A 23,564-nucleotide genomic window follows, 5' to 3' on the forward strand; every position below is an offset into this window, starting at 1 on the left:
GAGATAACCACCTTCCACACGCGATTATGATCGTACGCGGTGGTACACTTGGTAAGTGGGGTAAGGTAAGAGACGAGTTCGCGCAATGCGCAGAGGCATTCTTTACAAACTCGATTTGGGAGGTTTGCATCAGAGATTTGCTTGAATTCCGATTGGAATCGCTGTCCAGATAGGGAATAAAAGGTCGATGTTTGCTTCCGTTTTTCAATTTTTGCCGCTGCCGGCCATTTGGGCATTTGCCATCTTGTTTTTGTTGCGATCATCGCGAAATGGTGCGTCTCCGTGTTTCATTCAATATTTAATTCGATTATTTTAATTTTTCACATGTAATTATTGGTTTCGATGCCATAGCAGGTAAGAAAATAAGATAATATAATTATTTGTAAATCTATCTTAGTAGAAGAATGCATAATGGCCAGTTTCCTTGCAATGGGCGCTCTTCTTCGGCGTGTTGTCTTTGTGTTTCTGTTTTGCCCTTGTCTTCAAAATCGTATTGAAAGTTGAAACAAGCACAAGCTTAGGGCTTAGGTGTTAGTTGATTCGGTGAAACAGATAATGATATGAAAGAAGCGAAATTCATGTGGATCTCGGTAGCATGGGAAACAGTTATGTAATGTAATTCGATGATGAAACCGATGATAGATGAAAGAAATGAAAGAAAAGAAAAGCCATGCCGATCTCGTTACTCGTTAGCATGTACTTATGTATTTCGATCCCCTCTACTCTGATGTAGGTATCTGAAACCCGAAACTGAAATAATTTGAATCTGTTTCGGTTCCATTTTTCGGTTGAAAAGAATATTAGATTTCGGTTTGGGGTTCTGCGAAATGATCACCATAGAAGATTTGCCATCTGGCTCTTTCAGTTTGTCTTTCAATTGAAAATTAAACAATAATTCACTGATTTGTGACAAACGTTTGATTCGAGATACAACCTGAATATTCGTGCAAAACCATATGAAGTTTGTAACCTTTTGTTTGTTAACGTGTTGGTAAAATTTTACCTGATTGCTGCAATGAATTCAAAACTTTGCTTTATGCTGCTAATTCGACATAATTTGCCACCTTTTTTGAGAGAGAATTTTCCTAGACATTCATTTATTCATTCTCTTCTCAATATCTGAATAGTTGGGAGTGTTGGGAGGTGTATCCAATATAAACTTCAAAAAACGTGATTCAGCCGAGTTTTTCTCTCATATTTTAAAATTCCTAAAAATACCAGTAGCATTGAGTAGAAATACAAAAGGTTACGACTTACGAGTGTCTAGTATTTCGTTCTCGTAGTGTGTGTGTAAGTTGCTGATAAGCAACTGGATTTTTCCCGACTTCTTGGCGACGCAATTCCTTTGTATTTTGTTGTAATCGAGCGACTGGGAGGGGAGTACGTATAGGCATACGGTTGGTTTGTTCATACTTCGTAACTCGGTTCTGGAGATTCGTGCATAGAATCTGATCGAGTCTGATTCTGAGATTTTTGAGTTCGTTTTGAAGCGTGTGACGTCACATGCAGGTGTTTGTTTTATCAGATTCTTAGTGACTGTTTTGGAGCATCTCACAGCTACTTCTCGCTTCTATATATTTTTTTTGTTCATTATAGGTATCTGGTATACACATCTGTTTTGAGTTTTAAAATTTTTATGTTCACTGTTGTAATTTTTTAAAAAATCCTGCTGAAAATTGATCATGAAATTTGATTGGGAGCCCAACCTGAAAAAATGTACGAGGGGGGTTGAAATTGGGGACCCGGCCCAAAAGTTACTGTATGTAGTCCTCTTTCCAGAAATGCCAATCTGGCAATTCGCAGGTGGGGCTTTTAAGCACAGCAAAAGCTCAAAGTTCACAATTTTTATGAACTTTCAACTTGAAAAGTTTTATGGCTGAAAATGGGGGATTCTTATAGGATTTTTCACGCTGAATCCAAATATGCCGGTCTGCCAACCCCTAAGTGTCCCCAAAGGGGTGCCAGACTGGGTTAAAGGGGTAAAAATCGCAAAAAATGCTGTAGTTTTTCAATAAATTTTCGTAAAAATCCAATAGATGAAAAAAATTGGCGAATTTTTGAAGAATTTTTCGCGCTGAATCCAACTATGCCAGTCTGCTAACCCATAAGTGCCTCCAAATGATTTATAACAATGGAGATGTCGCGCGATACAATTTTAGAAGCACGTTTTTTGGATGTATTTTTGACTCTTGAATATCATAATATTATACCTATATTTTTCTCTTATTCAGTGAGTTTAAATAATACACATGAAAATGATTTCAATATAATAGATGGAGCTCCACTTCAAAACTATAATATAATAGAAATCGAGAATGAGGTTGAGGTTCATACAGGACTTTTTGATGAGTATAACACGAAATTCAACGCCATTTCGTGTTCAGGAGATTCGGTTCGAATCACAACGATACCGTATGCTGTAAAAGTATGTACATAGCTTAACTTCAAAAATAGTGGAAATTTAGAAAGGAGCCAAGACTCCGGATGCACTGAGTGAGAGTAAAACGAATTCTGAAGTCATCTTTGCGTTCAGGGAGTTCGGTTCATATGAAAACGACGCCAATATTGTAAAAGTAGCTCCATGTTGAAAATAATAGAAATTGAGGGAGATGAGGCTCTGGAGGGGCTGTGTGAGTGTAAAACAAAATCTCAAAGTAACTCTATTTCAAAAATAGTAAAAATTGAAGCGGGGGGGGCGGTTAAGGCTCTGGAGGAGATTAGATGCGTGTAAACTAGCCGAAAATCTGAGGTCATATTCGTGCTCAACGGTATTGAATCATGCGGAAACGACACCCTACTCGCTCAATTATTTTCTCCAAAATTCCTATTTTACCCCCACTACGACTTATTATATCAATTTTTCATCGCAGCCCACCAAAACAATAATTTTGAAAAAAAATATATGATGTTCTAGAGTCAAAAATACATCCAAAAACGTGCATCTAAAATTATTGTACCTCGCGAAATCTCCATTGTTAAAAATCATAAAATAAGTTGAAAAACGCGATTTTGAGGGGTAAATATGATTGGAGCGGTTCAAAATTTTTGTGGAGATACCTCGCGTATGGATGTCTACAAGAATTTCATACTCTTTTCAAAAATGTGCTCGCTAACCGCATTCGAATAAAATAATTAGGGTACCAAGTAATGCTATGTTTATGCGCCTAAGACGTGAAAAACCTCAATATTTTGCCTTTTTCACCCCTTTAAAGTAGTCTGGCACCCCTTTGGAAGCACTTTGAGGTTAGCTGACCGGCATAGTTGGATTCAGCGCGAAAAATTCTTCAAAAATTCGCCAATTTTTTTCATCTGTTGGATTTTTACGAAAATTTATTGAAAAACTACAGCATTTTTTGCGATTTTTACTCCTTGAACCCAGTCTGGCACCCCTTTGGGGACACTTAGGGGTTGGCAGACCGGCATATTTGGATTCAGCGTGAAAAATCCTATAAGAATCCCCCATTTTCAGCCATAAAACTTTCCAAGTTGAAAGTTCATAAAAATTGTGAACTTTGAGCTTTCGCTGTGCTTAAAAGCCCCAACCTGCGAATTGCCAGAGTGGCATTTCTGGAAAGAGGACTACATATAGCAACTTTTGGGCCGGGTCCCCAATTTCAACCCCTCTCGTACATTTTTTCAGATTGGGCTCCCTGACTAATAAGAATTAAATTTCAAAACTGTCGAAACAGGGTATCAGCAGATAGGTATAGTGAAAGTATAGTGAAAAAGTGGTGAATTTAGTCAAAAAGGTAGTGAAAAAATGATAAAAATCAATAATGCGTTCATTTGTATTTTTTAAAAAATGTTGATTGAAATTAAAAAAATAGATACTTTATACTTATGTACAAATTTTCTTCCAATTTCAATTTTTTTGAAAATTTTCCTGTGAAAAATTTGACTTTGTTAATTTTATGTGTGGGGAGGGGGGTCGAATTGAGAGCTTTCTGTAAATTTGGTTGGAAAAAGGTATCTAGTGAAAAAAGCAGTGATTTTTTTCAAAAAAAATTTCGTTAGATACCATGATCAACTTCTGTAATTTTCAAAAATGGGGGTGGGGGCAATTTGACAAAATGTTATGACACTTTCTGCAGCTTTGACAAATCATCATTCAATTTTGAGAATTTTTCGATCAATTCTTGGTATTTTTCAATTGGTAATCTAAGCAGTCAGTGCAAAATTTTACCGAAATCAATGAGACATTCTCTCTAATTTTGATCATTTTCTGATGGTCAATCAATTTTTGATATTTTTGAGTGATTTTCTCAATCAATTTTACAATTTTTATGATACTTGTACTTTATTTGTGCAGACTATTTATTTCTGGCTCTTTATTAAAAGTCGAGATCGTCAGAATTTTTACGTTTTCGACCATTATTATTTTCATATTCATTATATCTGTTGATTAATCAATAATTTTGTAACTACGTAACTAATCCACCTTAATTACTTTCCGATCAGCGCGCAGCGATGTAAGGGAAGTATTGTAATCGACCGGTTTTTCGATTTCGAGTTTTTTACGGAATTACACGTTTTAAGGTCCAAAAAGACTTTTGAGACTATTTTGAGCGTGATGTTCCGTGTGTGTGTGTGTATGTGCATATGTATGTGCACAAAAGTTTGTGAACACGATTGCAGATGCCCTAATTGAGATATTATGTTGAAACTTGCACCTGATAACATGTCCCATTGAAGGATGTCATAATAAGCTTTTCAGCTTCGTATGTAAAATCAGAAAAAAATTACGAGCATTTTGACGCGAAAACTCATGGCGTTCCCTATTCAATGGTACGTCAGTGACGTCACAGAAAACCAGTTGTTATCCTTAGCGTAGTGAACGCGAAGGCGCGCTCCAGATGTTACCTTTTTCATGTATACAACGAATAAGTGTGCATAAACGGCTAGTTTTTTTATGTTTCAGGTGAGTACAAATTTCATTTCAAACGTGATAGAATACGAACTCGCGTATGAGAATAAGTGAGTAATTTCATAATAATATGTAATGCTTATGAGAAATGTAACCTAAGTCACTTCTGCAAATGTGACCTTTTATTTTCAATGGAAAGTCGAGGAAAAGAAATGTCTAAAATTACGAAATTTTGAAATTAGCTGAAATAAATTGTCCATCAGGTTTGAATTGTGAGGTGATCGGATTTTCCGAAAACGAATTTAAATTTTTGAAATCACCAACGATTTTGATTGTTGATGAATTTTTTTTAAAAATCGTCATTTTTTCGATACCCCAATTCGGTTGAAAATTGTTTCGAATGATTTTGAGTGGTGTAGTTCTAGAGCACCCTATAGCAGATTTATGAAAATTTGCCAATTGAGTATAAGTAGTTGAAATGAAATTTACAGTACTCAATTTATACATAGTAGACTGAGTTGATTGGAGGTGATGGTTTCAGGCTGTTCTGGAGCCTTTGAGTATGTTTTGGAAATTTCAGATTTTCTAAAAAATGGTCTGAAAATCGTCCAAATCAACTTCAGCGTCATTTTTTTTCAAAATGCAGGGTATCCATAATCCAACAGGTAATGAAAGTAGTGAATTTACTCAAAAACGTAGTGAAAAAATTTGATTCCTGATACGAACCACTTGATAGAGGTTGCGTGATTTTTTTTGACAATTCCTTCGTTATTTTGAATGAAATGAATTTTGAAATCGTTTGTACTTTCGTGGAGATGGAGAAAAATATCCTCAAATTCTCTATCTAGAAATTTTAAAAGTTTGCTGCATGGGTAGTTGGGTACACCTTGAAGTCGTACGAATTTGGCTATTTGGATTTCAGTACACAGTAGACAGACACCCTGGTGCTAAAAATATTTTCATTTCATGCCAATGTTCGTACCAGTTTTGATTTTACTCGAAAATGTTGAAGATTGAGCTGAAATTATTGTGGATTTTTGAGCCTCTCACTCATAGTCACGTATTTCTCGACTTACTGGTGTACGCAAATTTCATGATAATGTTATGTATTTGAATAGACAGGTTATGTAATGTAATGTAATGTGAAAAAAAATCGAACGTTGGACATTTTTGTTCGTTTGTTCCAACATCTCCAACATGTTTCACAATTCCTTGTTTTCTACGAATCGTGTTGGTGCCTTTAGTATTTTTTATCGTCGATTAGAGCGATAAGATAAGAAGACGTTTCAAACGACTGTTTGGCTTTTTCGGTCGCAATGTGTTGCAATTCATGTCATGTCTCGGTAGTTTGTGAGGAAGTGATCGTGTCGAGAAGTGCACGTTGTCTCTCAATCGGGATCGGTTTCTCTGGTACTTTTTCGTGAAAATTCTCATTTTTTTTTCGATTATGTATCGTCGCGATTTGGTCAAGTTATTTTCGCGATTCTTTGGCTTAAAATTTTTCGTGATTTCTAGAGCAGTTCGATATAAATTTCGCGTTGAATTACGGCTACCTACGTAGTACGTACGTTCGGTGACGGTGAGGCGGTGATGACTTTTGCCGTGATGGTGAGTCTTTTTTTCGGAATTTAATTGAATTAATGTGGGATTATTATGTGTATTTAATAGTATGTGTTTGATGAAGTGGTAATATTAGGGTGCTCAAAGAGGGGGTATAATCATTGTCCGACATTTTGGTTATTTCTAGGTGAAGTGAGGTAAACAATCACGGGTAAGGTAGTGAAGGGGAGGGTAAACTCAGTGTAGCAGTCCGTTGAAAACTGTTATCACCGTAACCAAAATTGTGGACAATGATCTTACCCCCTTTGAGCACCCTAGTAATATGAATATAAGCAAATGCATTTACGTTATACGTGTTTGTGAGATGACGTATTCAGTTCAGTTTTTGGTTATTTATTTTGCGATGAATTTTAATGTTCATTGTATATGTGTACGTAAGTACAACTGATCTTTGGCTGCTAGCTTTGTCATTCCATGCTTGTTTACGTTCAGGTTTAATCTTGGCTCCGGTCTGCCTTTTTTATATTGGCTTTTTTGACTTTTGTAGACACCCTGTCTTTGGTGTTGTACGGTTGGCTACCGTCTTACCATCCCGGTACATATAATTATGTGAAAATAATTCATTCAGGATGTGAATTCCTCAATGGTATGCCGGTCCCACCCCTCCTAAAATTCAACAATTAGTTGACACTGACTTGATTTTTGAAAACTTTCAATTTTGAAGATAGATTGCGCCCCTACGAAGCATTTTTTTAGAATACTCGGCATGCTGTTACGCAGTTGTGAAAAAACGGTAAGGTAAAGTGGGGTAATTCCGATATGGGGTAATTCCGATAGCAAGCCCTAGCTAAGTTGCAAAACACATTTTGGCACATATGATGAAGAAAGTAGGTAGTTTTAGTGCTAACCTACACCCATTAATGATCAGATGGTTCATCTGCTCTGTTTTGCCAAGTCTGTGCAGTGTTCAAAATCTGAATGCCCAAATCCTTTGCCGCAAAAAACAGTGCACTTTTGAAACTCGTTTTTATCATTCAAAACTTGTTGAAAAATTCTGTTTAGAAGCTGATATTTGATGAATACGTGTTAAAGTGTCAGTACCTCTTTTGATTTTGCTTTTATAATTATTTGTTTGGTGGCATTGAATTATGAAACATGTCGATCATTTTTCATGCTGCGGGGTATGTAATTCCAATAGCCCCAGCAAAATTGCCCTGCAATGTTTTTTTCGCTGTTTTGATGTATTATAGTTTTAGGGGGTCGAAATTATCAAAGAAAATCCTCAAAACGGGGCATTTTTCTCTAGTTGGTCTAGTTTTCAAAAATTATGCCTCAAAAATGCATATTTGTAAAAAAATTTAATTTTTGTTCTAATGATTCAATTTACATGAAATGAAAACCTAAATATGCAATAAATGGTATATTTCAACATTACTGGCTCGGAATTACCCTGGGAGAATTCCTTTCCTTATAAAACTCATTATCGGAATTACCCCATTTTTAGGGTAATTCTGATAACACAACCTTCCAAAATGTTTTTTCAATTATATGTATGAAGCCTTCACACAAAACACTCTTCAATATAGTCAATGTGTAGCCGAAGGACACAGGAATAAAGTTGTTACATCATTTTTGCCCCAAAATGTACAGGAAATCCAAAAAATGAGAAATTGCTAAAATTTTGAATTTTGCCATCGGAATTACCCCACTTTACCTTACATGAACCTCCAATGCTTCGCCTAATATTACGTATACCTATTTCATCATTCAATCTCGACGTACATGATCAGAACTCTTTATTTCTTATTCAATAACGCGTTGTCTATCGCTGAAGCAATATTGTCGATTCCTCTCATCGAGCATACTGGCGAAAAAATTCACCATAAATGAGCATCGTGTAATTTTTTCCCGATGATTTGCGATTATTTTGAAGATGTTGTGACGGGGTAAAACAGAACGTGACAAAATATAAAAAATATGCAGAAGCCGAAGGGTAATGTTCGACTCGACGTTTTCACAAAGAAATTTAGGTTCATAATGCTTTATCGTGGAGTTGCTCAATTTCACCCGTAAATGGGTGTAATATTTGACTCTAGCATCTTCTATGTATTTTTAGTTTCATTAAACGAAAATCGTCGACAACGATCAACGTACCTACGGAGATGGATCTGAATTTTTATTCAGGTGAATAATATCTCATCAGAACGCACCTCCTCATTGTACGATGATTTTACTATTACTTATCGCATTTAATACCTGAATCTTTAACCTCCACCAGCACTGGATATTTTTTTGATTTTGTGTTCTGCTGTATATACGTAAATTCTTTTATTTCAGGTTTTCAATAAACTTATCATTTATCGGTGTTTTCGCGGTTCTTCGTGTCGCGATACGCGTAATCATCAGTTCGTCGTCGATTTTATTTAATTGATTTTTACTTTACGAAGTTTGTCGTGGTTATTTCGGTGCAAATAATGTGTTTCGATCCACCCCCCCCCCCCAGTTGAATCGTTCAAAGCTTCAAAGCTTGTCGTGGTCATGGTAGTAGTACCGATGATGTGTTTTCGATGCGTTGTCGTTGTGTTCCTAACCCCCTCCCCCCCATCAGTAAAATCGTGAATCGCGATCAATTTCGGTTTCCGAGTTTCGTAATCGATCTACCGAATGTTTGTAAACCTTGGACCTACAACAGTTCCAACGATCCTGTTCCAGTGGGTAAGTTTTTACGAACTTCACTTGTTAGTTGATATTACGATTTCTTGTTATCAAAAATGAGAGTGCTGGTGGAGGAATGGCAATCGTACCGTACCCAAATTGTGTCATCAGACGAAATGGTCGAAGCACCGGATATTATTTTGAAGATTAATTTTGTGGCGGTTGACTTTCAAAGTGGAGTCATTTTCAAATGATACTCGAATAGAATTTTGTAATCGTTTTGTCGGAAGTGTTGTTTAGAGTAAAATGCAAGATACAGAATAGAATATTACGTACTCTAACGATTTATGGTGTTTTTTTTGTGAAAGATAGCATAAAAATTAAGCGATAGGATTGAAACTTGTCTATTTTGGGTAATAAATAACTACCGCGACTGTTTTTTACGAGAAAAAAAAAAAAGAAAAATATCGTTAGTATCGTGTCTTTCGGTTTATTTGTTGAATTAGTAAAGTCTACCTGACGTCATCGCCGTTTTCGCAGTGTTACCCGACGCGTGACCGGTCTTTCGTTTCTTTTTATACCGTTGTTTCCTAACCTGTTATTTTCAATATTGTTGATTAGGAAATTTTTGATAAAATTTTTATTCAAAATGTGTTATTGGTAATTTAAATGATTAAATTTTTGAAAGGTTTTGTATTCTTGATGTAACTCAATGAAATTGGTTCGGTAAGCTCGCAATTTCGCGTTGAATTGTAGTTCGTTTGAATTCGCGAATGCATGTATTGTACATTCACTGAAGCCGGTTCTTTACTTGAACGTATTGATATCACATGTTTTCAGGTAAAGATAGTTTTACGAGTATCATAGTAAAATAAATATCATAATTTTCTTTTGAGTACATATGTATAATGAAAAGAAATTACGCATTATCATGACGTTTGCTTCGAAAAATACCCATACTAGTATGGCCATAATCTGATGTAATATGAACGAAATAATCGAATATTGTGTAGAAGATATGTGATGTGTACAATGTACATATTATCGATTAGCAAACTTCCATTTATCCCATATTTAAGTATGCAGCTCTGTACACAGACCCATTCTTTATGCTGCGTATTATATTGGATTTATTCTTATTTCGATGTTGCTCGATAGCTACTGGTAAATTGAATAATAATTAGAAAAATGTTCGTTTCAATGGAAAACGTGAGAAGCTTTCATTTTGCAATTCGCATTGAAGCAATTACTCAAACGCACATTTTTCTGATTGTTATTCAATTTTTCAATTTTGACTCGAAATTTTTTCTCATTTTTGCTTATCAACAAAATATATAAAAATCCGTTTTCTTGGACACCCTGTAACAAAATTTAACGAACAAATGTTCCATTCCCGGAAGAGAATAAAGTGTACCTCGAGGAAACTTCTGTTCGATGTTTATTTAATATGCTGAATTGCTGAGGGTATGGCGATTGAGTGATTGACTCCTACTAAAGTCAGAATTTTATTAATTCCCCCCGCCCGATTTTTACTTATTATATTCTTAGTATCTCTCCTGTTTTGAGAAAGCACCCTCTTTCACACGAAAGATCCTTGCAAACGGGACAACATCCCGAGTGTGTTGGAAAAAATGAAGCGAAGCTACGATGGCCTCAGTTGTTGCTTTTTTCCATAATCTTGACTAATATAGACGGTGATGCTGGTCGCTGCGATCGTCTTTTTACAAGTTCGGACGATTCAATTTTACGGTATCACCAATTGCTATTTCCGCGGGTTTCTACATTGTAATGATAAGATACAAGTTATAATATTATTAAACAATAAGAACGTACTTCCTTAACGAAGTGACATTTAAGTAGCAACTTATCAAAGATGTCCTCCAACTTCATGCAATAGAATGTACAATGTAAACGTAGGTGCAGTCCTCGAAATTTGAATAAAATGAGTTATCTGTAGAAAATATGTTAAGAGTTACTTTGGAAAAAATAATGATGGCGAATGCCATCGTTGGAAGGTTTTCTGACAACTTTTTCGTTGGCCTCGACGAATAAACAATTTGAAGCTAAAAATGATGAAATTTTTAAGCCAAGTGTAAATTTTTGTTGTGATTACCTCAGAGTCGGAATTTTTTCAATTTTTTGCCCGATTTTAATTTTTTCTCGAGGTACGATATGTTTTTGACATGATAAATATTACTTCTAAAATACTCAAACAGTTTTACAAGAAATCTCAAATGTATTTTTTTCAAACTTTGAATCCTATTCTAAAGGATAACCTTAATTAAATTTATTACAAGAGCAGGGAAACTTACTATAATATAATTTTTACAATATTATGCTTCCGTTTAGTAATTAAAAAAACCAAGAAAATACAAAGTAAACAAAACAGCATCGCACCCCTAATGACGTTCGGTAATGTAATTAATAAATTAATAATTTTGCTGCGGAAATCTTGTCGTCGTCAGTCCTCATCGGCGCTCTGGTCGATGTCACAAGGGACCCTCCCTCCCTTCGGTCAGCCTATTGCCATTTTACGATTTCTTGCGTGCATTTGCTTAGTGGTAGATGATCGAGTAGTGAGTGAAACTTCAGATTTTGGTACCACCGGGTACCACTGAAAAAGAATATGAAGGCGTTGTCTATCTTCAAATTTAAAGGGGCTAATTGCGTTCTTCGAAACCGATTGTTAAAATCGACTTTTGACCTTGGGAGTGGGTAGAACATCGAAAACTTGACAAAATCACATATTATATGACTTTTTGCCTAATACATATATAAATTGAAGAGTCTGTGAATGAATTTTAATTTCAGAAAATAGCCGTAAAAAAATAATTGCGGAAATGTATAGTAGGTACCTCTAAAAATGAACAAATTTTGTGTTAATTCATCAATTTTTTTCAACTCTGAAATTTTTGAAGTATTTGGAAGTTTAAAATTGATGATTTAGTGATAATTTTCATAAACCAACTTTCAAACTCTCAAATCTTTTTAAATTTCACAGCTGAAAAAAAAATTGATCGTAGTACCTACATTTGGTTGATTTTTAAACGTATTGTAATTATTTTTTTATTGTTATTTTTTGGAATTTAAAATTTCATTCGCCCTTCAATTTGCTAATTGAAAATAAAGTCGTAATACCTATGCGATTTTGTTTAATTTTCGATGTTTTAAAGATAGGCAACAGCTTCACATGACGTTTTTTTCAAATTGGTGCCCGGTTGTATCCAAATCTGAAGTTTCTCTGATCACTCACTGGATATTTTCCAACGAAACCTGATAATTCGATGAACTAGCCTCATGTAAGACTGTTTTTTGACCGTTTGAAACAAGTATTGGTCTACTTTTGGGGTGCAGAACCACCGATGTTCGTCTTGAATTGAATATTCGACTTGAATCGTCACTCAAAGATATCGAGGTGGTCTTTCAATTTTGTTATTACCTAAGGTTATATTGAAAAAATACAAAAAAATCAAAATTATGTACCAAGTATTCTGAATTTTTACGCGAGTAAAACATTTCTTTTATTACGTATGTACATGTAGGTCCAAGTTGTATGTACTTACATTTCGAAACCATTTACGAATGGTTGACTCAGTCGCTGTAGCTTTACCTTTATGCAGATATTCCGCCGTCCTCAAAGTCGAATTCGAATGCCGGCTCATGAACCCATGATACATCTTCTTGCGGGTCCCTTTTCCAAATCGAATGTGTGTGCACTAATTTTCCATGGCCTTCTTGAAGTAATTGATTGGCTGACTATGAGTAGAGTAACGAACGAATCTATGGTGACTGCTTCACCCGTTCTACTAACTTTTGTTCGTTTAAGTGCCCTCTGCCTTGTGAATAAATATTTTATGAATTATGAAGTAGCTTATAGTGGTTTTTATTACTACTTGTATATTCCACAAAAATCATACCCAACATTGGTGTAGGTAGACTAGGTTTTACGCTTCCTTCTGGCCGGAGGCTAGTAGCCCCTTAGATAAGATTGTCATCCTAGGAATTTCGAATTCCTTACTAGCAGCATTGGGCGTCATTTCTTCATTGTTTACTAGTTCAACTGCTTTCCACTTTTTACTGGGGGAATAAAGTAGTTTTTTTTCCTTTTCGCCTTCAAAATGGACAAAATATGTAATTTAATTCGTCATTTATGGCAAATTTCACTAACTAGTCCTAGTGGGCTAGTGAGAAACATTTTTTGTACTTGATAATTGACACACTCACAAATTAGTTTTTCATGATTTTTATGTACTAGTTTGAATACATGGTAATTAATTATATTAAACGTATAGGGAACGTTCCTTTCATAAGCATTGTTACAAGCGTAAGTACAGGTACGTACTATACGTAGTTGGTTTTATCTTTAGCTTTGTGTCGAATTTTGTCATTTTGGGAACCCCTAACACACTTTTATCACGTAGAAATTCTCATTTCTGAAAAATTACTCGTACGCAGTAAATACCTTGAACAAAATATAAATAAACCACGATGGATATAAGATTGTCGATCGATCACGACGATCACATGTAGGATAAGCACATTAGTTTGTGACAATTTCAACTTGAATCGTAATTACAAAGGTAAATTTCACAATCTGGATTGGATTTACAATTTTTCTCTGAAAAGTTGGTTCATCCTCGAAGGAGAATTTTCTCTCTTGAAGGCGAAAAAAAGAAAAAACCGTTACTGAAAAATATATATTTTATTCAATAACTAAAAGCGGCAATGTATACGTAAAAATTTGACCTCCGTTTTGCGTATGTATAGGTAAGGTACCTCTCTATATGCGAGTGTGAGGGGCTTTTGTGTGTGTTTGGTGCGAATCGAGTGAATTTCTAATGCGGTCGTGTATCGACTATAAATCTGCTACGCGGACTCGACGACGTCCATCCCACGCCCCGTCATCGCGTATCTCTTGCTTTCTCGGCTCATATGTGAGTGTGCCTTTGCGGAGAAGGTAAGAAGACGATGCTCTGAAATGTGCTTTATTTTACATTTCTAGCCTGCGGCTGGTTTTATTCTTTTTCTCGATTCGTCTTTGTTTTGTCGACGCGTGATAATTTCCCAACGTCTTGGAGAGAAAACGTCTAAATCTTTGGGTTATTTTGCGAAGACGACAACCCACAACGATGTCGTGGAGAAAGAGGATCCACTAAGCTTTTTCTTTGCTTTTGTACTCGTATTTTTCTCTTCACTTCCAACGACGATAAATGTGTGAAGGAGGTAAAGCCCTTTTCTGTACTTTTGACAGTTTTATGGCGCGACTTCGTTCACCGTATCCTACAGCCTTCTTCATATGCCTCGGTATCGCTGCGTAGTCTGCTGTCCATTTTTTCTGGTATTGATATATTTTTTGCCGGATGTGCAGCAGCAGCATCATCGTCGGTATCTGTTTTCAGTACATATTATGTACTACATACGTATATGTATTACTCAACATCATCTGTTACTCGTTTATCTAATACATATTGTGATGATAATTCGGACGAGAAGGGATTTCGTTTGTTGATGGAGCGAGTTTAGCTTAAATCAAGTGTCTGAAATCATATTATATGTATACTGAGATTAAACTCTGTACATGTGCTTCTTGGAGTTGAACGTTGAGTCGACGTGTAAAAATGTGAAATTAGACAACTCCGAGAAAAAAATCGTTTACGAACGATTTGTTTCAATTCGTATGGTTAAAAGCGTTTCAAAAATTCTGGTTGCATCGAATCAGTATTTCATAGTCTTGAAAAAGTACCTACTGGTATTCGAATGAAATTATATCGCCAAGATTTTTGAAATTTTGAAGGATTTATGGTTACAACCCGGGGTCATGATTTTTGGCGAAAATGCTCAATTATGATTGAAACTCGTGGAAAATTTCCAAACAATTGTACATATTGTAAGCTCTTAGCTCATAAAATGGCCAAACAAAAAAAATATTAAAGTCTGTAACATCCAGCAGCTCGGGGTTTAGTAACTCGATAGGCATAAAAAATGCAACACTGAGACGACCAAGAAGACATTTTTTACGACATCGCTGGCCAGTTCTAAAGAAAATTAATTCGTTGCAGGGGCGGACACGACGATGACGTATGAATTACATGAACTGATGAAAAGGACGCTGAAAGGGATGGGGAAAAAACTTGACTCGTAAATTTGACATGCGAAACCGAATAAAAGTTCATTCTGTTGCGACGACTCGTCAATAATGGATCATCACCCGGAAATGGCGCAGTCTCCGCCAATGCCACATTTTCTTCGACATACGCTGGCAACACATACTCACGCACATATCTTGGATTTCGTTAAAGTGCTTCTAAACTTTCATTCCAACTTTTGATAGCTTTTTGAAATATTTACTTTCAACTTGCGGTGACGACGGAAATTTCTCGCCCTCGGAGATGAACTGCTCAAAATTCTTGAAAAACTTTACTCACGTAAAACTGTTTTCTATACAGTTCAATTTTGTACTACGTCGCAAGAAAGAAAGAAAAAAAACTAAGAAAAAGGATATTAGAGAAACCTATAGGGTGTTTAATGAATAATAGAATTAATTAATTTAATTTATAATTTAAGTATAACCACTAAAGTTTTATTATGGCCATTAAAAATTTCAATTATTGACGGTTTTATTGTCCAGCGATTGTCCGGCCAACATTAATGGCTCCTACGATCCTCCTATTTCCGCAATTACAGTTGATTTTTTTTACATTCTTAGGCTGTTATTTATTGCTATGTTTTGTGATGATCTGTGACGCGTGCGACATCATTGAACGAACCCATATTGTGCAATGTGTATGTGTGTATGCTGATGAATTGATACGGCGGTGTTTTCGAGCTCCATTATCGTCGTGTACTGTAAACGATCGGCAAACTGGGTGAAATTCAATATAGTCTCTCGGTCACCCTTCTTATGAGCATTTTGCGGAGGATTTTTTCATTACTGTTTGAATTAGGGATGGACTAATATTGCGTACGTTAGGGATAAACTTGAGACGATCCTAAATGCATTCTTCCATCTTCACTAGTTTTGAATTTAAAGTCTGTTGGAATTGAGAAACAGAAGATGAAATGAACTTTTTAAAGGGATATTTTTGTTTGAAAATATGAACGTTATTGAATCTGCATGTGTACAATTTTATTGATGAATAATTCGCACGAATTCGAAAAAATTGAACCATCATCAGTTTTATTATTAAAAATTTAATTAAAATTTAATTAATTAAATTAGTGAAATAAATTATATTAATAAAAAATATTATTTAAATAATTAAATTTATTAAAAACTAGAATTAGATACTCTATTATAATAATTTAAATTATAATTAAATTATTAAATAAATTTATTAAAAATATTAAACTTTGGCAGTAATAAATTTTCAAGGGGAATTTAGGAAACTAATATCGTCACATCTTACTCGAGCGAATGGTTGACTTTTCAACTATACGTTCAAGAGAATTAGGAAAATCATGTAAATAATATGAAAAATGCGTAAAGTAGACAACTTTTCTCGACGGTGGTGTCTACTAAATTGAAAAAATGAAAAAGAACGAGCTTCCGATAACTATTGAATGATCGAATTTCCGGTTTTGGATGACTTTTCATCAAAATTATGTATAGGATTGAAATGGAGTTTATGATCAATTAATTTTCATCAACTTTCAAGTAATTTCTAAGATGACTTCACGTTTTTCATTGCGCTTCACGTAATTTTTACACGATTTCACCTCACGCGATACTATTTTACCAATTGTTTGGAAATTTTCCACGATTTCCAAAATCAAAATCGAGCATTTTCGCCGAAAATCATGTCCGTGTTGTAATAAAAAATCCTTCAAAATTTCAAAAATCATGGCACGGATTTCAATTTTAGAATCAACAAAACAAATTTTCGTGTAAGCAGTTAAATTTATTGCAAAATATCAACCCATTTTATAGGTCACACGACTATTTTCAAAATTTCAACAGAAACACCAATTCTTACAAAATGCTGAAAAAATATTATCGTTGAAATATTCGAACTTTTCAAGAAATTTGAACCCATTTCGATAAGTCGCATGATACAATTTCAAAAAATTACGAAAATCATGGCACTGGTTTCAGTTTTGGACTCAAAACGGCTCAAAATAACCCAAACGTTTTTCAAAATTCCAAACATCGTGATTCAATTTTGAGCTCAACGGTTTTTTTTTCAAAAGCCCCAAAAAAATTATCGTTGAGGTATTTGAAATTTCATACTATGTACATATTTTGATAGGCCGCGGCCTTTGTATGACATCTTTCTCAAAAACCTCGAAAATCATAACTCAGCTTTAAATTCATAATACTCAATTTACGATACATGTGCCGGGGAAAAAATCCCCCAAAGAAATGGCAAATGGTAATTTTCATAATACATATATAAAACATTTACAATTACAGCAGAGAATGGTTGACAAAACTTACCAAATTATGAATTCTCCGAATCTTCAATTCCACAGTTAAGAAATCCAAATGGAATTTAGCACCATCTGTGCTCGATGTAATTATACGAAATCTGAAAAAAAAAAAAAAAAATGACAGATCATTATCAAATCTTCTTCTAAAAAGTGATAAAATAATAAAATAATATTTTTTTAGCATTAAAATACGAAACTAAAAAATTAATTATAAAACACATAAAATCAGTAAAATTAATAAACTGTTAATAGGTTTATCGTGTTGGGAAAAGATAGAATTGCTGAACATCGCTATTGATGTTTTTCATCCATTTTTTCTTACTTTCATACGTTCGGTACGTTGAACATATCTCCGTATTTTCAATATTTTTGCGAGTTCATTTTGGTACCTGAAAAGGAACCTAGTTTTGGGTGGTAATAAGGTTGACAAAAAAGATGTAGGCGAGTCATATCTAAATAGTCAGAATAAATTTAATGTAGGCTGTCAGTCTTTTGTCATAAACAAAAACAGAAATTACGTGTATCAGTCCGGATACAATACTGAGGGAAAAAATAGAGAGAAAATTTTAACAATTACAAGATAGAAACAAAAAATATCGTAGTGAGTTTTCACATTAGTCTTTTTTTTCAGCACCCTTGGAGATTATTTTAGTTTTGATGAAATCATATCCTCAATAGCCGAGGAGAATCGCTACGAAAATCTTAATTTGCAATCTTCCAGTTATTCTGCTTGGTTTTTCATTTGGGGTTTGCTGATGGTCAAATCTTCTTCTAAAAACTGATAAAATAATAAAATAATATTGTTGAAGCATTAAAATACGAAACTAAAAAATGAATTAAAAACACATGAAATCGGTAAATTAAATATAAAAATAAACTATAAAATCTTTGGTCAAATAGTGAAAGAGGACGCTCCCCACGTAACCGTATGCAAGCACCGCGCATATCATTGGGGATTGCGAGCAAAGAGAAATTGTAATTTGAACTTGATCAAAAACACCTGCAGATTTTGTGATAACAAGCAGTGTATTGCAGATGATGATTTGATGAAAATATTGGATGATTTTCAGGACGTGTTTAAAAATTATCAATTTTTCGTTTCATTATCCTTTTCGAACATTTCGTCAAAATATTTTCAATATTATTTTATGAATTAATATATTATGATTTTTACTGCTATTTTCACTGAAAAATAATTATGAAGATAAACTATCGACTGCATTCGACATCGAATAAGGTGAAAAGTTGAACAAAAATCGACTCCAGGTAAAGAAGTTAGCTTGGGTCAATTTTTTTTGGTAATTGTTCGTCTTTCTGCTGATGAAACTTGACCGACGCCGACGACGACGTATTGTTTGTGCCTTGATGTCGTTTTTGCTAATTTTTGAACGATCTTGTTGATTAGATGTGTGACCAATACCCTCCATCTCGTCGTCATCACTGTTCTAATATTTTATTAAAAAGTCATAAGTAAGTACCTACTTGAGTATGTATATTTTTTGGATAAAGGTCTACATACGTAAGCGTATGTGCATAAATGGATTTTCATCACTTCGTAACTGATGAGTTGATGACGATCGATTTTCGTAACAGCAGTGTAGGTATGTTGAATGTTGAGTAATTTTTAAAATTGATTGAAGAATTGGCATTGAAATGTATTCATGTTTTGGATAACCCTGAAGTACGTTATTGTCCCTGTCTGGTTTCTATTTCAAACATTTTCAGGCATCGTTCTGATCTTTTTCGTAGTAATATGTATGTTCGCCTTATCTGAATTTTGTACAATCGATCGAAACGATGATATTATTCTACTTATTCTGGTTCTGACAACGAGTTCTCTCCAACGACTCTTATTGTTAGTCGAAGTGATAAAATGACCGAGCAGTTTGCTTGATTTTTCACGAACATTTTGTTCATTTCGTTGGAATGGGAAGAACTCTCGAGTATACTTTTGTGCGTGATACGAATAAGTACGTTGCGTTTTCGATTCGATGCAGATATTTGCATGCCTGTTGATTAATTTTGAGTGATCGACTTGATTGATTTTTTCGATTATTACGTTCATTTTATTCGCGTATCGTTACCCTTTTTTAAACATGGTTTTTTTCGCGTTATAGGAGTTGATTAAGTGGTCTTTGAGTGAGTTCGGTTTGACGGAATAAGAATTCAACGTTCCTGGAAGACCATATTTTGCGCGTGGTAAGCAATTTGTTTTTAACTAGTGATATTTTTTCATCGAGCAATCTGCACAATCGGTAATTTAAGTAATTCGTAACCACCAGTTGTGTAGCTCTTGCGCTTAAATTCGAGCCCAAAAGTGTACTTCGTTTCCGTATTCGTTAGTTTTCAATTTATGTAGAAAAATACGATTCTATTCATCGATAATGAAATTTTCTATCGATAATTCGATGTTTTTTTCTATTTAATTTTTTCCCTAACCTTTTAGAATGATTTTTTTCACCCTCGTACGTATTCACACGGTACGCGTGTTGTGTTCGCACAATTCACGCCCAATTCGCGCCAGTAAAATCGAAATAAATGTGCCATCTCACCCGCTGAGAATACGTAACCTAATGACACTCGGCGGTAAAATAATAGCGGCGTGTAGAATTTCGCTACCGTACCGTTTACGATACTTGAAAAAAAAAGCTCGGTTGCTATAAAATTTATCCGGTTCGCCTCGTATTCGAGTAGTTGCGATGGTTTTGAATCCGGCCAGAACGATGACTGTGTTCGCTTTCGTGATGGACTCGAATGTTCTGACCAGCGAGGCGGCGGTGTTCTCGCCCATGAGTGTAATTCTGGCCGGTAAAATATACCGATAATGGATTTTTAGCTGGGTAGTTATCGTGTGCTTTTGTTTACGAGAATTATTATAAACGTATAAAGAAAAAAAAATCATTTAATTTTTTTGGTACGCCCGACGACGCCAAGATAATAAACAATCTATCAATACGCTTCCCAAATGGAAAACATCGTTCGTAAATTTTTTAATTATTGTTGGGAAGTGATTTTTTTGCCCTATTGTGGTTTTTATGCGAAATGCTGGCTGTATATTATGTACCGTAGAATGTTCGGTAACACACGTATTTCTCTCTTTTTTTGTGAGTAGGGTAGGTCTAAAGAGAGGGACTGTATAGTCTACAATGATCTAAAATTTCACACGACGAGCCATGATTTTGCGATTGATGATGAATTTTCATATTCCGTACGGATATCGTATCTGATGAAAAATATGAACGTAAAATTAATATCTTCAAACGTAAATAAATTGAATTTTAAATAAAATAAACGTCTTTGATCGTTAAAAAGTAAAAAACAAACATACTTCTTCGTCTGTTTCGTGGCATGTTTGAACATGAATATTGGATTTCATCTCATAGGACTATCTTCTAAATTTAATTCAAGAGCAGGTTGATTTTCTCATAAAATCAATCGGAGGAGTTTTTTCTGTTGCTCATGTGACAGCTTGGCAAGTGTAAGTAATTTTGAAGGATATCCTGGCATATATTCGAGTATTTTTACCAGAGTATCTTTGAACGGACGAGTCTTGCTGATGATATGGCTTATGAAGGATTCATTCAGATCTGGCCATTTATCCGTATCGATTTTTTTTGATAGTTTTCCCTATTGACAGGCCCTTTCCCCAAAAAAAGTCTGTTGTACACAGTTGCAGATATTATCTTGCAAAACGTCTTATTTTTAAGATCACAAAAATACTTCAGGAACAATAACCAGAGATAGTTCGCAAATACGGCGAGTTGTTCGTTATCTTTGATGGTGCCCAATTGCCCATACTGTCGTAGTGAGTAAGTAATGGAAGGTGTTTTCGTGACACTCTTTAAGAGAATATTCAACATGAAATGCTTGGCGGAATTTATAGGAAAGAGTACGATGGTGCGAACCACTCTTCCCTTAGATATTTTTTGAGTCGAGTACATCGTGTTTCGTTTCAATTTGCTGGGTACATCGTGAAAAAAAGTCGAAATTCAGTGAAGATCCTTCGTTTTGAGATGTAAGTAACTCAAAAAAAGGCTTCGGAAGCGCCTCTGGTGGAAAAATCTGGGGAATTTTCGAAAAATATCGTGGTTTTTTCGCTCCTGCCAGTACCGAACTGGTTTTGGGAAAAATTACCCAGTTCTAGAAGATAGGTAGTGTTCGAGATTCTGCGTCGACTCAGGCCATGGCCATCAAAATCCCAAGACCACTTTGAGGATTACTAAGTGAGCGATTACTGATTTGCAAATTGCTTATGTTCGGGTGAATTCAGGTTTTGAAAATTTTTTCGTCTGAAATACGAGTATTTCGCATTAATTGAGTCAAAACATCGGAATACATGATTTATGAAACTGAGCAAATATTTCGGAGTACAGCGGTGCCAATTTTTTGGTCATTATTGTAACTTTCAAAAAACCCAAAAAGATAGTCAAGTTTTTGGCTATCTTTCTTGAGTTCCTTAAATTGGTAAAAATGGCCTAAAAATTGGCATTAGTACATTCCAAAATATTTCCCCGTTTTATAAATGATATTTTTTCGTGTTTAAACATGATTTTTTGCGAAATACATTTTTGAGAAAAACTTTTTAATCACGAATTTACTCAGAAATGAGCAATCTGCAAATGTTCAACCGCTGAGTAGAACCCTAAAAGTGATCTAGGATTTTGATGGCGATGACCTAGGTCGATCGATGCAGAATACTGAATACCAACTTTTGGAACCGACCCCCCCCCCCCCCCCGCAACCGGTTCGGAATGGGTAAGAGCAAGAAAACAACGATTTTTTTATACTATTTTTTTCTTTTTTTGAAAATTGGTTATCTTTTCACCGAAACAACACAAAAAGAATTTTCAAAAATGAAGCATTTTTTAATTCGTGAACGCCAACTTGAAGCTCTGTATGCAATCTTAGTTACTTCGCAGACGTAGTATTCAACGTATCACGGTAATGGAAGGCGAAAAAAATATGAAACAAGAATAGGATCCTGTGAGACCCGTTGTTCAGTCGAGCCTCGTTATTGAGGAAATATTTTATTCCTTCTCAGACCCTTGCTACTACGTTTACTTGAGAACATCGACTATACATCGACGATAATTATGATGTTATAACTAACGAACTAATTCCTCGGTATAACATGATAATTAAAGCCGATGTTAATAATAGGCTTGGCGTAGCTAGCTCGTGGCTATCAACGTCGCTGCCCTTTCGAAAAATATGAGGTACGATGGTATTTTACAATAAAGCGGAAAATTTAAGGCGTCGTAAATTTAGCACCGCGGTGAGCAAGAAGTGTGTACTCGAGTCTTCCTTCTACTATTTTAGCCAACAACGTTGTCTTCTTGTTGCCGGATGGGACGCTCTATATTGTGTGTACGCGTTTGCGTTTATACACGACCATCGTCGCGTCATGCCGCACATTACGTAACCGGAAGTTAACGTTACCCTTCCTTAGTCCTTATAACCGACTATCCTTTCGTTTTTCTTAGAGCGAGCCGAGCGTGTTTTGTACCTTCTAAAAGGAACGTCTTTCCTTTCGCGGAAAATTCCTTGATGACTTCCTCTCTGCGTACTTATTCGATTTCGTGTCTCGTGTTAACACCATCGTAAATATGATTTTTCAACGTGTTCATTATCTTATATCGCGAGTACCTTTACACATACAATAAACTGTGTTGGAATTTTGGAAAACTCAAGACTCGATTATACGTTGGTAAAAGTTTTGTGTTAGCGACGTAATTATTGCTGAGATACTTAATGAATTATTCTCAGTATTTGATTTCATTGTCTGATGAGCTCTGCAACGAGCTAATTTTGTAGAAAATTTCAATATGATCAGACTCACCCCCCCCCCAACACCTTACAAACGTTGACTTTTTATAACCCTGGGTATAGAAAAATTAACCACAGAATGATCAACGAACAAAACGTTGTAAAATACTCGTACTATTCTAGTACTCTACGTCTTTGGTGTACTATAAGGTTGTTAATTCAGCTGAGGCGACGCGAGCGACGGTTATACAGAAACTGTAAATAAAGGTGCGGTTTTTAAGCAGCGGCGAAT

General features: G+C 35.2%; 2 protein-coding genes across 3 annotated transcripts in view; both read left to right on the forward strand.

Annotated features, from left to right (window-relative positions):
* The first annotated feature begins 64 nt into the window (after positions 1-64).
* The window catches only part of LOC135833172 (serine/threonine-protein kinase ATR-like), a 110,708-nt gene continuing 87,208 nt past the window's right edge, over positions 65-23,564 (forward strand). Inside the window, exon 1 of one of the 2 annotated variants that reach the window (XM_065346836.1) lies at positions 65-354. The gene's annotated coding sequence lies outside the window, so the exon portion shown is untranslated. Of the gene's footprint in view, positions 355-19,173; positions 19,706-23,564 lie in introns of those variants that run through there. The other variant, XM_065346835.1, reaches the window with a different exon arrangement.
* Positions 9,714-23,564, forward strand: part of LOC135833173 (WD repeat-containing protein 55 homolog) — a 40,937-nt gene continuing 27,086 nt past the window's right edge. Inside the window, exon 1 of the mRNA XM_065346839.1 lies at positions 9,714-9,919. The gene's annotated coding sequence lies outside the window, so the exon portion shown is untranslated. The remainder of the gene's footprint in view (positions 9,920-23,564) is intronic.

Source organism: Planococcus citri, chromosome 1 (genome assembly GCF_950023065.1).
Source record: "Planococcus citri chromosome 1, ihPlaCitr1.1, whole genome shotgun sequence".
NCBI classification, from domain to species: Eukaryota; Metazoa; Arthropoda; class Insecta; order Hemiptera; family Pseudococcidae; genus Planococcus; species Planococcus citri.